At 33.1% G+C, this 12,998-nt stretch overlaps 1 long non-coding RNA gene across 1 annotated transcript; it reads left to right on the plus strand.

Moving 5' to 3' along the window:
* Positions 1 to 2,871: 2,871 nt before the first annotated feature.
* LOC110688712 lies at positions 2,872 to 7,243 on the plus strand. The gene is made up of 3 exons (XR_002504649.1): positions 2,872 to 3,428; positions 4,693 to 4,812; positions 6,983 to 7,243. It is a non-coding gene; the product is annotated as an uncharacterized LOC110688712 (long non-coding RNA).
* The last annotated feature ends 5,755 nt before the right edge of the window (positions 7,244 to 12,998 follow it).

Below are 12,998 nucleotides of genomic sequence, written 5' to 3' on the forward strand. Positions count from 1 at the left end.
AAAGTGTGAAAAGTCTAGTGATGAGGATGTTTTTATTAAAATATCTCTTCTTTCTGTTTTTGAAAATATTTATTTTCTTACCCTATTTATGAAAAACGTGCATTCCATTTTATTTTGGTCCATGATAAGGGTACATTAATAGTTTAGTTGGATAGGGCTCAAAAATAACTTTCCAAAGATATATTATAAGCCCAATTCCGATGAATAATGAGGAAGTTATGGCCAAAATACTAAACCGTGCCCGGTTTGGTTCTTACATGCAGTCCAATGATCTAGAGGAGGGCCTATTATTAATTATCATTACTAAAGATATTAGGATTGATTATAGTCTTATAGAATACTCTAGAAGGTTATCTTAAATCCTATTGGAGTTAGGATTGATAATTATGTTTCAAACAATTTGAAATTGAATAAAACTACTCATTTTGAGAATCCTTGTTTTGTACAAAATGGAATGTATTCAGATATTATTTTCATGCCTCATAATATTTATCCAAATATTATATGGTTGGATAGATATTGAAATTATCTTTCCAATGATATATTATAATATTAAATCCGAGCTATAACGAAAAAGATATGAATGGAATATGAAACTCTATCCAAAACTGACACCCTTCCACTATTTCGGCCATATCATTTTTTCTACAAAAGATTTTAATCTTATTCTAATTGTGTTGGAAATTATACTTCAAGAGATTTCAACGACATATTATATGACTTATTTGGACTTTTGGATCAAAAGATATGATAAAAATAAAATTCGTAAAAACTGTCTTGCATCGCCAAACGACAGTCTTGTCACTTGGCGACAAGCCCTGTCGTTGGCGACAGAAGCGTGTTTTATTCCTTTTCGAACTCTGATTTGTTTCTATCGATTCCGGACTATTTTCTTATAAATAGGGTTCCTGGACCTCCATTTTTCAATAACCAGAATTCTCTAATTATTCTATCTCTCTAAGATAAAGCTTATTTTCTCTCTCCCTCTATCTAGTCTAGCCTCTTTACAAACACAATTCCACATACATTAGCACTAGACACACCTAGCCAAGTTCAAAGTTGCCTTCGCCCTAAACGTGAAAGGTTTGATAATTCTGAGGGTTTGGTCCCTAAACTCTATTTCAATTATTTAATTTAATTCTTTAATTTTATTATTTTCCTTGAAGTTACTAACGCGTGTATTTTGTTATTAGAAAGAGATAAGAGGCATCCAAGTAAGTACTTTAATTGTTTAATTGATATTTTGATATAAAAATCATGCTTAGGTTGTTATTTTGATTCCTAGTATCATGTTAGGATGCTTTTCTTAGTATCATGTTTAGGGTAAAGAATGAGTTTCTTAAATAAATTATGATTTCTATGATGCTTCCTATTTCTTTCCTAATATTATGTTAGTACCATGTTAGGGCTAAAGCTTTGATTTTTATTGTTTAGTGACACGCTAGGGTTTGTTATTAATATTGTTAGTATCATGCCTAGAATCTTGCTTTAATATTATGCTTTAACATGATTGTTTTGATTATAATTATTTATGGTTTTTATTTTATGATGATTTTTATTTTAATTATAATTATTATTTTGATGATTATTATGTTGCGTGATTTTTATATTTATTGTTATTGCTTGAGCATACCTTTTATGCATGTTTAAAGGAAATTTGTACTTGTAATCACGCTTAATAAGATAATTAATAATCTTGTTTAGGGTTAATATGATTATAATTCAAGTGATCGCCAATAATAGTTTTGTTTGTGCATTAATATTCAACCAACGTAGATTAAACCGGTTTAGGGTAAACCTATTGTTTGCATGTTAGTTAGAAAGCGCACATGAATACGAGAAGAATAAAGTAGAGGCCTATTATTACGGAATGTTCTTTCTCTTTTAGATTGAATTTGTACCTTCATCCCCGAGCTTCCAGTCTTGGTTCCAGATTTATTGGAGTTAATGATCTCTTGTATCGTTAGGGGGTGTAACCTTCACCCTGTGAACGATTTACAAGTTCCTAAAACTTGTTGGCGACTCTTTTTCTCTAGCTTCCTTCCCTTTGGACGCCACCATGCTTAAGTGTATGATCATAGTGGGGTTCAAGTTTGGGGTAATGCTTGAAATATTCCCTACACCCATGCTATGACTTTCCAGAACCACTAGTTCTAGAAGGTATCAAGAAGCCTGGATTCGAGATATTCCACGATTGCTACTTCTTGAATGACGATTTCAATATCGTTCAATCAAAACACCCAACTCCAGGGTGCTATGATAGGCAAGCATTCAACTTGTTATTTGGACTAGAGCAAAACCATGTTGCTACAATGACTAATCAGAACGCCATCCAAGATGAAACTTTTGACCCAACCTCGTTGATCACCCCTTCTAATGAGACCTTTGAGCATGGATGGAGGAAATATTTTAAATATACCAATCATAAAGGTGATAAGTTTTAAATCATCACTGACGAAGGGAAGATGTTTGAAGAATCTGACGATGAATCCACTTTAGATTTTAAGGAAGATGAAATTTTAGGCCTTGTGGCCAATACTGAGTCTTTATTTTCTAGTTATAAGGACGAAGATCCCAAAAAGGATTCTTCTCTCAATGTACTTTCTTTTGATTTCAATAATATGAGCTCTATTTTCGAGTATCACTACTAGAAAACAGGCCTTAATTATCGGAAATTTTAGTATCAGTAATTATTATTGATACTAAAAATGTCAGTAGTATCAGTTATTTTTTTTCTGACACTACTTCCATGGTTTGGACGGTAGGCTGGTATTAGACTTTATTATAGTGATGGAAAAATATTAATCCGTTACAAATGACAAAATATTATCAGAAATGTTCCGACACTATAGGATTTGTAATATCGAAACTAATTTTGATACAATAAAATAGTTATAGTAACAAAAAGTTCTGACACTAATTTCCTTTTTACCATCAAAATTATTTCTGATACTATTAAATACTTAAGTAACAAAAATTTCCGATACTAAATCACCTTATGAATATCTTATAAAAAAATTGGCGCTTTTACAAAAAAAAGAAAATAAAAAGATGGCCACATTAAAATATTAGAGAAATTTGAAACATTTTCACTTATAAAATTTCACCTCGGTAATGTAACCAAAACCAAACCCAAAAGAAAAGTCCTTCCTTTTATCATTTCATCAGTAAAAACAACAAAGAACACTCTTAGTCTCTCTCCTCACTCTATTTCACGAAGCTAGGGTTCTAGCAAAATCTGCTCAAATTTACAAAAATTATCATTCATCTACTCAAATTTACAAAAAAAAAAAATCAAACATTACGCTCGAAGTTGTTGCTCATTTGTAAAATATTACAAGATTGAACCTCGTATTATTCTCTAATGGTTGCGCGTCAAGCGGGATCTGCTGGGTTTTGCAATTGAAATTCACTAGCGGTGATTATTTGTAAGTTTATAGTACTTTCTTTGAATTTCGTTTATTTTTAGCTTAATTTGTCAAAAATTGTTGATTTAAATGTGAAAAACAATAAGGATTAGTCTGAACTAGTTTGGTCATAAATTAGTGAGTATTTATATGGTCAGAATTAATTTGGTATCAAAATTTCAAAGGATTTTGTTAAAATTGTTAAGAATCTAGTTGGTCTGAAAAAATATTGTAAAAAAAAAATCGAAAGATTGTGCGATGGGTTTAGTTTACCCCATATTGAAGAGTAGTCTCCCTGCTTTACTTTGTCAGTGAGATGTTACAGCAAAGATGAAAGTTTTACAAATGGGTCTACTTCTTTGTAATTGCTTGTTAATTTCATTGTTAAGGGCCTACTTCTGTGTAATTGCTTGTTAATTTCATTGTTAAGGGTCTACTTCTTTGTAATTGCTTTTTAATTTCATTGTTAAGTTCTTGCCTTTTATCTATAATCTTGAATTTCTATTGATTTTATGATAATATAAAGTAGCAAATTTTAATAAAAATAATGTAGTTTAAATGGCCACTAGATCTAAATTAAATTGAAACGAAGATGAAAGTTTTAATTGTATGCAACATGTAGCTTCTACATACCAGTGGGTTTTTGAGGGTAGATTGGTATTCTAAGGGTGGGAGTTTCTATTATTCTCATTATTTTGATAATAATTATCCATCTCTTTGTTTTACTCATGCTACCTGCCTACCTCTATCTTAATAATTTCAATTGTTAAATTACCACATTATCTCTTTTATCATTAACTCTAATCACTTATAATTTTCCTAGTTCAAAGTTTATTATCCATAATACATTATCCCAAATCCAAGGATAATCTTAGTAGTATTACTTTTCAATCATTGAGGTTATAAATTTTAATTTTTAAAACTATATATAATAAAATTATGGTGTAAGTCCAATGGCAGTAACCTCAATAATATAGCACTTGGCAACAACTATTAGTTTCTAGTAAACTTAGCTATTAGTACTTTTTTTCACCAGTTAATTGATTTTAAGTAAAATTTGAAACTATCCTTATCATATTTTTGCTATTTCTTTTCTTAGAAGCATGGTTTAGAGTTTTATAAGACTAACTAAATCCATATACAATTCTTAGGTCTACTTTAATTTAATATCATCGTATGACTTTTAAGCTACTTAAGTGTATGGTTTAAATTTAATATTATAACAAAATTGTTAGGATTATTGTTATCTAATACTAAAATTCAGTTTTAATTTTGTTTCGCGCAGCTAGCTATTTTGATATTATAAACAATCAAAGGTGTTAAGCTCCTCAGATCAACTGGTGTTGTTGTTATATTTCGGGTAGCGTTGGTGAAAATCTATACTTTGCGGATTAAGTTCTTGTTGGTACTATCTCTTTCCTCTATTATAAGTATACCTTATTCCATTATAGTTAAACATTGCTATTGATCATATTTCTTTTTTTGTTAATATAGTAACTTGTATGTTGTGTAAGTTGTATGATTAATTATTACTTTATCGATGGGGTGTAATGTGATAGATTTGCATCCAAGCCTTTTGCTTTCTATTAATTGAAATTTTAATTATGACTTAATTGAATATAGCTTTTTAATTGGGATTGATAGGTGTGTGAATTTGTATCATGGATATTGAAAAGAGATGGGTTCATAAATTCTGTTGTTATTGCCTCAACTTTAAATGGGAGGATTAAATGTCCGTGTAGGAGATGTTCTGTTACTGTGTACCTTGATCCTAAAGATGTTCGTGAGCATTTATTTTGTGAGGGTTTTGATAGAAACTATGCTAATAGTGTATGGGTTTTTCACGGGGAAGAACCTTCACCATCAGGCTTAGATGATGAATCTCATAGTGATGAGGAGTCAATTCTTAGTATTGATGATATGCATGGATTACTTCATGATGCTTTTGGGTTTCCTAATTTTGGTGATAGCATAGGTGAATATCCTGAACCTGGTGAGGGGGGGCTGATTTAGAAGCTGAAAAGTTTCAAAAGCTTATGGAAGATGCTAAAACTGAATTATATCCTGGATGTGACAAATTTACTACTTTGTAATTTATTCTTCGTCTTTATCACATGAAATGTTTGCATCGTTGGTGTGATACATGCTTGAATGGTATGCTACAATTCTTTAATGAGCTTCTTCCTAAAGGTTCAAACTTTCCAAAGAATCTTTACCAAATGAAAAAAGTCCTAGCGAACTTAGGTTTGGAATACACTAAAATTGATGCATGTCCAAATGATTGCATGTTGTATTGGAAATAGAAGGTTAATGATGAAATTTGTACTATGTGTAATGTTTCAAGATGGAAAGATCCTTCAATTGGAAAGAAAAGTGGTCCAACAAAGGTGCTACGTCATTTCCCCCTCATACCACGCTTAAAGCGTCTTTTTATGTCATCTAAAACATCCAATTTAATGAGATGGCATAAAAAGGGACGTAGTAAGGATGGGAAACAAAGGCATCCGGTTGATTCTTTAGCTTGGAAGAGTTTTGATGAGAAATATCCCGATTTTTCTCAAGATGTTAGAAATGTTAGACTTGGTTTGGCTAGTGATGGTTTTAACCCATTTAGTAATATGAGCACTAATCATAGTACTTGGCCTGTTATAATTATGGTGTATAATTTTGCCTTCGTGGTTATGTATGAAAGATTCATATTTTATTATGTCACTCCTTATTTCTGGTCCTACATGTCCTGGTAATGACATAGATGTTTATTTACAACCTTTAATTGATGAGTTAAAGGAATTGTGGGATGGTGTGGAGACTTATGATGCTTCAACAAATAACACTTTCATGTTACATGCTGCATTAATATGGACAATAAATGACTCCTGCCTATGGAATGCTTTCGGGGTGGAAAACTAAAGGCTACTTTGCTTGTCCTCATTGCAATGTTGATACCTGCTCTTATTTTTTAAAAAAGAAGTAGGAAGCTATGTTATATGGGACATCGTCGTTTTTTGGACCTTAATCATGCATTTAGAAGAAGCAAGGCTGCATTTAATTGTAAAATTGAGGAAAGATCACCATCAAAGTTACGATCTGGTGTTGATTTGCTATTTCAAATGCGTAAGATTAAGGTCATCTTTGGGAAGCATAGTAAAAAGCCTAGGGGTCTGAAGAGGAAGAGAAAGGGAAGTAAGAAAAAAAAATGAGTTCAGGTTGGAAAAAAAAAAGTATATTCTTAACATCATTTTATTGTTGGATGATATGTTGGAAGTGTTAATTTCTTTTTACCCTGTGGTTACCATTTGTACATGTTTACTTTGATTTCCTACTAGTTATTCTTATACATAATTATATAAATAGCATTTTCCATGAGATTCTCTAAGTTGACCAACTACTATTATACTGAGATTATGATTGCTTTTTCCTATAATTTGTTTTGTTTTGTTTTGTCTACTAATCTAAGCTATTTTTTTTTTTTTAGCTTAATTACTTTGCGGAAATAAAATAATCACACAACTTTATATATCATGTTATTTTTAAACCATGATTTTCGCATGTTATATGCTACATTGTCTTAACAGGTTCAACTTCGAGCTAACAATCAGATTTTAGTGCAAAAAGCCCAATTTTATCTGGTCGCGCATATGTTTTTGAAGAAAACGAGATGAGGTCATAACCCTTTTCATTTTGAAGAAACTATCATGATCTATGTACATTAACTATTGAATTGTGGTGATTTTAACACCCTTTGGATGTGCATTACACATCAATTTTTTGTACTAAAATTGTGACGATAAATAAAATATAATGCAAGTTATCCTTTTGGTATTTATATATTAATATATATTGACACTTGCAGTACATGATCTTTTTTATCAGTTTTCTGTTTATTGAATATCCTTCTGTAACAAATATTTCTTATACTATTCCTTTGGAATAAAAAAAATTTAGATGTCAAAGATGCCTTATTAGTATCATATCTTTTCGATACTATAGTCATTTCCCAAAGCTAATATATACTTTTGTAACAATAAGTTCTGACACTATAAGGATTATTTAATATCGGAAACCAATTTGATACTAAAGGTCTAACTCTTTTGTATCAAATATTTCTGATACAATAGTATTTATATAGTAACAGAAGAATTTTGATACCACATGACATGATAATTGCATTGGAATTTTTGTTACTATTTATCTGATACTATTGATTTTTCCGATACTATAGGCACCCCTTTTTAGTATCGGATTGGATATCTGATACCAACCCAGTAGCCACGGAGGTACTAGTATCAGTTGAGTGTCGGAAATTATTTCCGATACTTATGACCTTTGGTATCGGAAAACAGCCCTTTAGTATCACTTAATTTCCAATACTAAAGACCATTTTTCTGGTAGTGTATATGCCTTCTCTTGAATCTTTTGAATGCTATCACAATCAATCTAACAAAGATGATAATATTAACAAATTGGTTTTTTTTTTAAATAATATTAACAAATTGGTTAAATTAATGGATGAACAAGAATAAAAGAACCCTATAATTGAAGAAATTGAAACAATCAATATAGGAACCAATGAGAACAAAAGGGAAGTCAAAATTGGCTTAACTTTAAATCCAGAAGAGCGATTGATCTTACTATCGACGCTCAAAGAATTCGAAGACGTGTTCACTTGGTTATACAAGGACATGCCTGGAATAGATAGGGAAGTTTCGGAACATACCATTCCCTTGAACCTTACTTCTAAACCAGTAAAACAAAAACTTCGACAAATGAAACGTGATGTCGCTTTGAAAATAAAAGAAAAAGTACAAAAACAATTAGACGCAGGTTTCATTCGTGTATGTATTTACCCATAATGGGTAGCGAACATCGTCCCATTCCCTAAAAAGGATGGACGAGTTCGCATGTGTGTCGACTTTAGGGACCTTAACAAGGCTATCCCTAAAGACGATTTTCCTCTACCTCATATTGACATATTGGTAAATAACAAGAATGAACATGCGATGTTATCCTGTATGGATGGATACGCAGGTTACAACCAAATTCTATTGGCAAAAGAGGACGAAGAAAATACATGCTTTATCACCTCTTGGGGTACATATTGCTATAGAGTTATGCCATTTGATCTAAAAAATGCAGGAGCTACATACCAAAGAACGACTACGACTCTCTTGCATGATATGATGCATAAAGAAATAGAAGTGTATGTGGATGATATGATTGTAAAGTCCAAAGATAGAATGGGACATATAATAGCTTTACGCAAATTCTTCACTTGCATAAAAGAATATAAAATGTGATTGAATCCACAAAATTGCACCTTTGGAGTAACTTCGGTCAAGTTACTCGGATATGTAGTAAGCACACGTGGTATTGAGATTGATCCCTCTAAAATAAAGCCAATTGTTGACATGCATCCCCCTCAAAAAGAAAAAGAAATTAGGGGTTCCTTGGTAAACTACAGTACATAAATTGATTCATCAACAAATTGACTATGACTTGTGAGCCGATATTTTAAAAATTGTAAAAAGAGGAAAAACATGAATGGGACGATCAATGCCAAAAGGCCTTCGAGAAAATCAAAGATTATCTCAAAAGTCCACCAGTTTTAGCACCACTAGTACCCAAACTACCTCTTAGGATATACATCATAGTCACAGATACGGCCACAAGAGCCATGTTAGCACAAGAGGTAGAAAACGTCAAGCGTGCAATATATTACATAAGTAAAAAACTCATTCAATATGAAACAAAATACAGCTCCTTGGAAAAAACAAGTTTAGCATTGGTGTGGGCAACTAAAAAATTACGACATTATATGTTATCACACACTACTCATGTGATTTCGCAACAAAATCCGATAAAGTATTTGTTTGAACAACCACCTATACAAGGAAGAATATCCAAGTGGTTGGTAATGTTGGCCGAATTTGAACTAAAATATATCCCCCGAAAATACAATAAAAGGGAAAGTCATATCTTATTTTCTGACACAACATCCTATTCAAACAAGTCATGCAGAATCTACTCATCTTTCGAATGAAGAGATTCTTATGACGCAAGATGACAAATGGGTAATGTACTTCAACGGTGCATTCAATCAAAAAGGATGTGGTGTGGGAGTGTTACTCATAAGTCCAGAGGGAGCACATACTCCAATCTCTGTTAAACTAGACTTTGAGGATACTAATAATGCCACAGAATGTGAAGCGTGCATTATTGGACTAGAAGTAGCACCTAGCATAGGTGTGCAAATATTAGAGGTATATGGAGATTCTAGCTTGATAATAAATCATATACTCAAAAAATGGAAAATAAAGAACTCCACAATGATATTATACCAAAAGCACACCTAGAGAAACTCATTGAGCATTTTGAACATATTGATTTCAAATATCTCTCAAGGGATGATAATCAATTTTCCGAAGCGCTAGCAAAATTAGCCTCAATGATCAACATTCCAGATCACTTAAATATGATGCCATTATGCGTTGATAGAAGAGAAGAACCAGTGTATTGCAACGCAATAGAGGAAATAAATGACATCGAAGGAGATAATCCTTGGTACGATCATATCCTCCAATATATTACTCATGGAAAATATCCTGAAAATACTTCATCGAAAGGCCAACGAGCCTTAAGAACACTCGCAGCCTAATATGGTAGATTAAATGGTCAATTATGCAAAAAGAGACCTAATGGTCAAAGTTTATTGTGTATAGACCAACCAGAATCCACACGCTTTATCGAAGACACTCACAAAGGTGTTTGTGGACCTCACATGAATGGAAAAATTCTTGCTAAAATAATCTCACGGCAAGGGTACTATTGGTCCACTATGGAACATGATTGCATACAATTTGTCAAAAAATGTTCGAAGTGCCAAATGTTCGCTAACTTACAACATCTAACACCATCTAAACTGTACAACCTCACTTCCCCTTGGCCTTTCTTGACTTGGGGAATTGACATAATTGGCAAAATTTCTCCATTTGGAATAGGAGAACACGAGTACGTACTAGTAACCATCGATTACTTTACTAAATGGATCGAGGCTGCTTCTTACGTAAATATCACTTCTAAACATGTCGCAAAGTTTCTCGAGCAAAACATATTTTCTAGATATGGAGTTCCACACAAACTAATTAGTGATCAGGGATCTCAATTTAAAGCAGAAGTAGAGACCTTCTTAGCTCGTTATAAAGTAAAACATCATCACTCATCTCCTTATGGACCTCAATTGAACGGAGCTGTAGAATCAAAAAATAAAAACATAACAGTCATCATTAAGAAAATGGCAGAAAATTACAAAGACTAGCCGAATAAACTACACTTCGCTCTATGGGGTTATGGAACATCCATACGAACATCAATAGGAGTAACTCCATACTTCTAGTTTTCAGAATGGACGCAGGTCAACCAGTTGAACTGGAAGTACCATCCCTATGCATCGTACTCGAAAGTAAGCTGCCGAAAGCTGAATGGACAAGAGCGAGGTATGAAGAGCTTTTATTTCTCGACGAACGACGATTAAGAGCTTGCATCATGTACAAGTCTACCAACGACGCATTGCGCGACATTTTAACAAAAGGGTACGACCCCGAAATATTATAGAAGGCGACTTTGTACTAAAAGAGGTTAGGGGTCCACAACTGATCCAAGAGGGAAATCCAAGCCTAATTGGATAGGACCTTACCGCGTAATTGAAATTCTATCAGGAGGAGCTGTCAGATTAATGGATATTAGGGGTGATGAAATTCGCCAATTAATAAACATTGATCGACTTAAAAAATATAACATATGAAATCCGGATAAACTCGTTCATTCATTAAACAAACCTCTTTTTAGCATTCAAATAAAGATTCTAAGTGTTATTATGCACTTTACCGAACACCACAGTAAAGTTCACAACACTTGGGGAGGTAATTAAAAATATATATATACCATTCAAAGTGTTCAGAAATTTTCGAACATCACGAAAAAGTCTTCACACTTGGGGGTAAAAATACAATTAAAAAAAATTTACACTCGTAGCACAGGAGTTGCGCACGGCAGGCACGCGCAAACTTGGATGTTGCGAGCGCCACCTGATGACGAAATGTGAGCCCTGAATTTTACGCTCGAATAAAATCTCGATTTTTACTTGTGATAAAAGAAAGGGGGTGTTTCTCAAACATCATATACTCGGAAAATAAAAAATTAAACTTTGATTTATGATTGATAAACAAAGCTTGATTAATTTTTCTTTTAATTTCTATAAAGGGAATTAAAGAAAAATAAAATAAATAAAAAAAATGTAATAATGTTACAAAGAACTACGCAACGACCTGATTTCCTGATACGAATACGTAGAAATCTTTATGATTCGGTCATATAAATAAAAATAAATAAATAAAGCTCATTTATTCCATTCAAAATTAAAAAAAACATCATCAAAATAGATAATAATTATAAAAAAAACATAGTAGTGATTACACTTTATTCGAATTAAAACTATTAATAATTGTGTAACACTCTAAGGTTTTACTATATCCTCGATTGTCACGGTGGACGGAGGAGTAGTTTCCATTCCAGTATTTTTGGCAACCTTAGAGTTTTCCCCTTCGCTTTTCTTCTTAACCTGAACGTTCTTCTTCAACCTTGAAATAGGAGCTTTTTCAATTATTTTCCCTTTTCCTTTGTCATTTGTTGGAGCCTTTTTGCGAGGATTTGGTGAAGGTTCCTTAATCTTCACACCCTTTTGTGTGGGTTTAGGTTGAGCCTTTCTTTTTGGCTCCCTTGAACGAGCCATAGGCGATTAGGTGAAGTCTAACTTTCTTCTTCCTCCTTTGTTTTGGCCATTGGAAGGAGTAGTAGTGGCCGAATGCATCAAAGGCTTAGGTTGATTGTTGGGCAAAGCGGCTTGATTTTGTGATCGAGCCTTATTTATCTCTCCCTTGTCCGCCGCATTCATCCAAGCCTTGTAGAAAGAGGATAAAACAATACTCGCCGTGGGATTTTTCAATACCCAACTAGGAATACTTTACCAATATTCCATCCAACGGGGAATTCATTTGGGTTTAAAGATCACATCCTTAGGGGCATCACAATCTTGTGGGGGAATAATTTGTTTCATCCCAAATTGTCTCATCACCTTGCAAGGAAAGATATAAGTAGTGCTAGAAAGGCCTAGAAGCCTAATGTAGGGACAATTAAAACTATTCCCAATCATACTACTTATGTTCCACCAAGGAATCACAAAGCGTATGTTAGGAGCCCCATGACAGAAAAAAGACGTCCATGCTTCTTCATTCTTATGCTTGTAGAGGATTCAACGTTCGGGGAATGTTCTCACTCCGTTAGCCTCAAGATTTTGTAGCTGATCAACAATTCACAAACTTTCCATGAGCCAAATTTGAAAAAAAAGAGGAAAAAAAAATTATTGCGACGTTATATAAGCAGGTGGCACGCGCATCACATCCAGTTGCGCGCGCCACCCACGTGCATCTCAGAAGATTGAGCCAAATTTGAAAAAAAACATGATAAAAAAATGTACGTGCAATAGGAGTGGACTTCCCGTGAAACCGTTCTCGTTGTCAAGGCAATTCAAGCAAA

This window comes from Chenopodium quinoa, unplaced genomic scaffold, assembly GCF_001683475.1.
Source record: "Chenopodium quinoa cultivar QQ74 unplaced genomic scaffold, ASM168347v1, whole genome shotgun sequence".
In the NCBI taxonomy this organism is placed as follows: domain Eukaryota; kingdom Viridiplantae; phylum Streptophyta; class Magnoliopsida; order Caryophyllales; family Amaranthaceae; genus Chenopodium; species Chenopodium quinoa.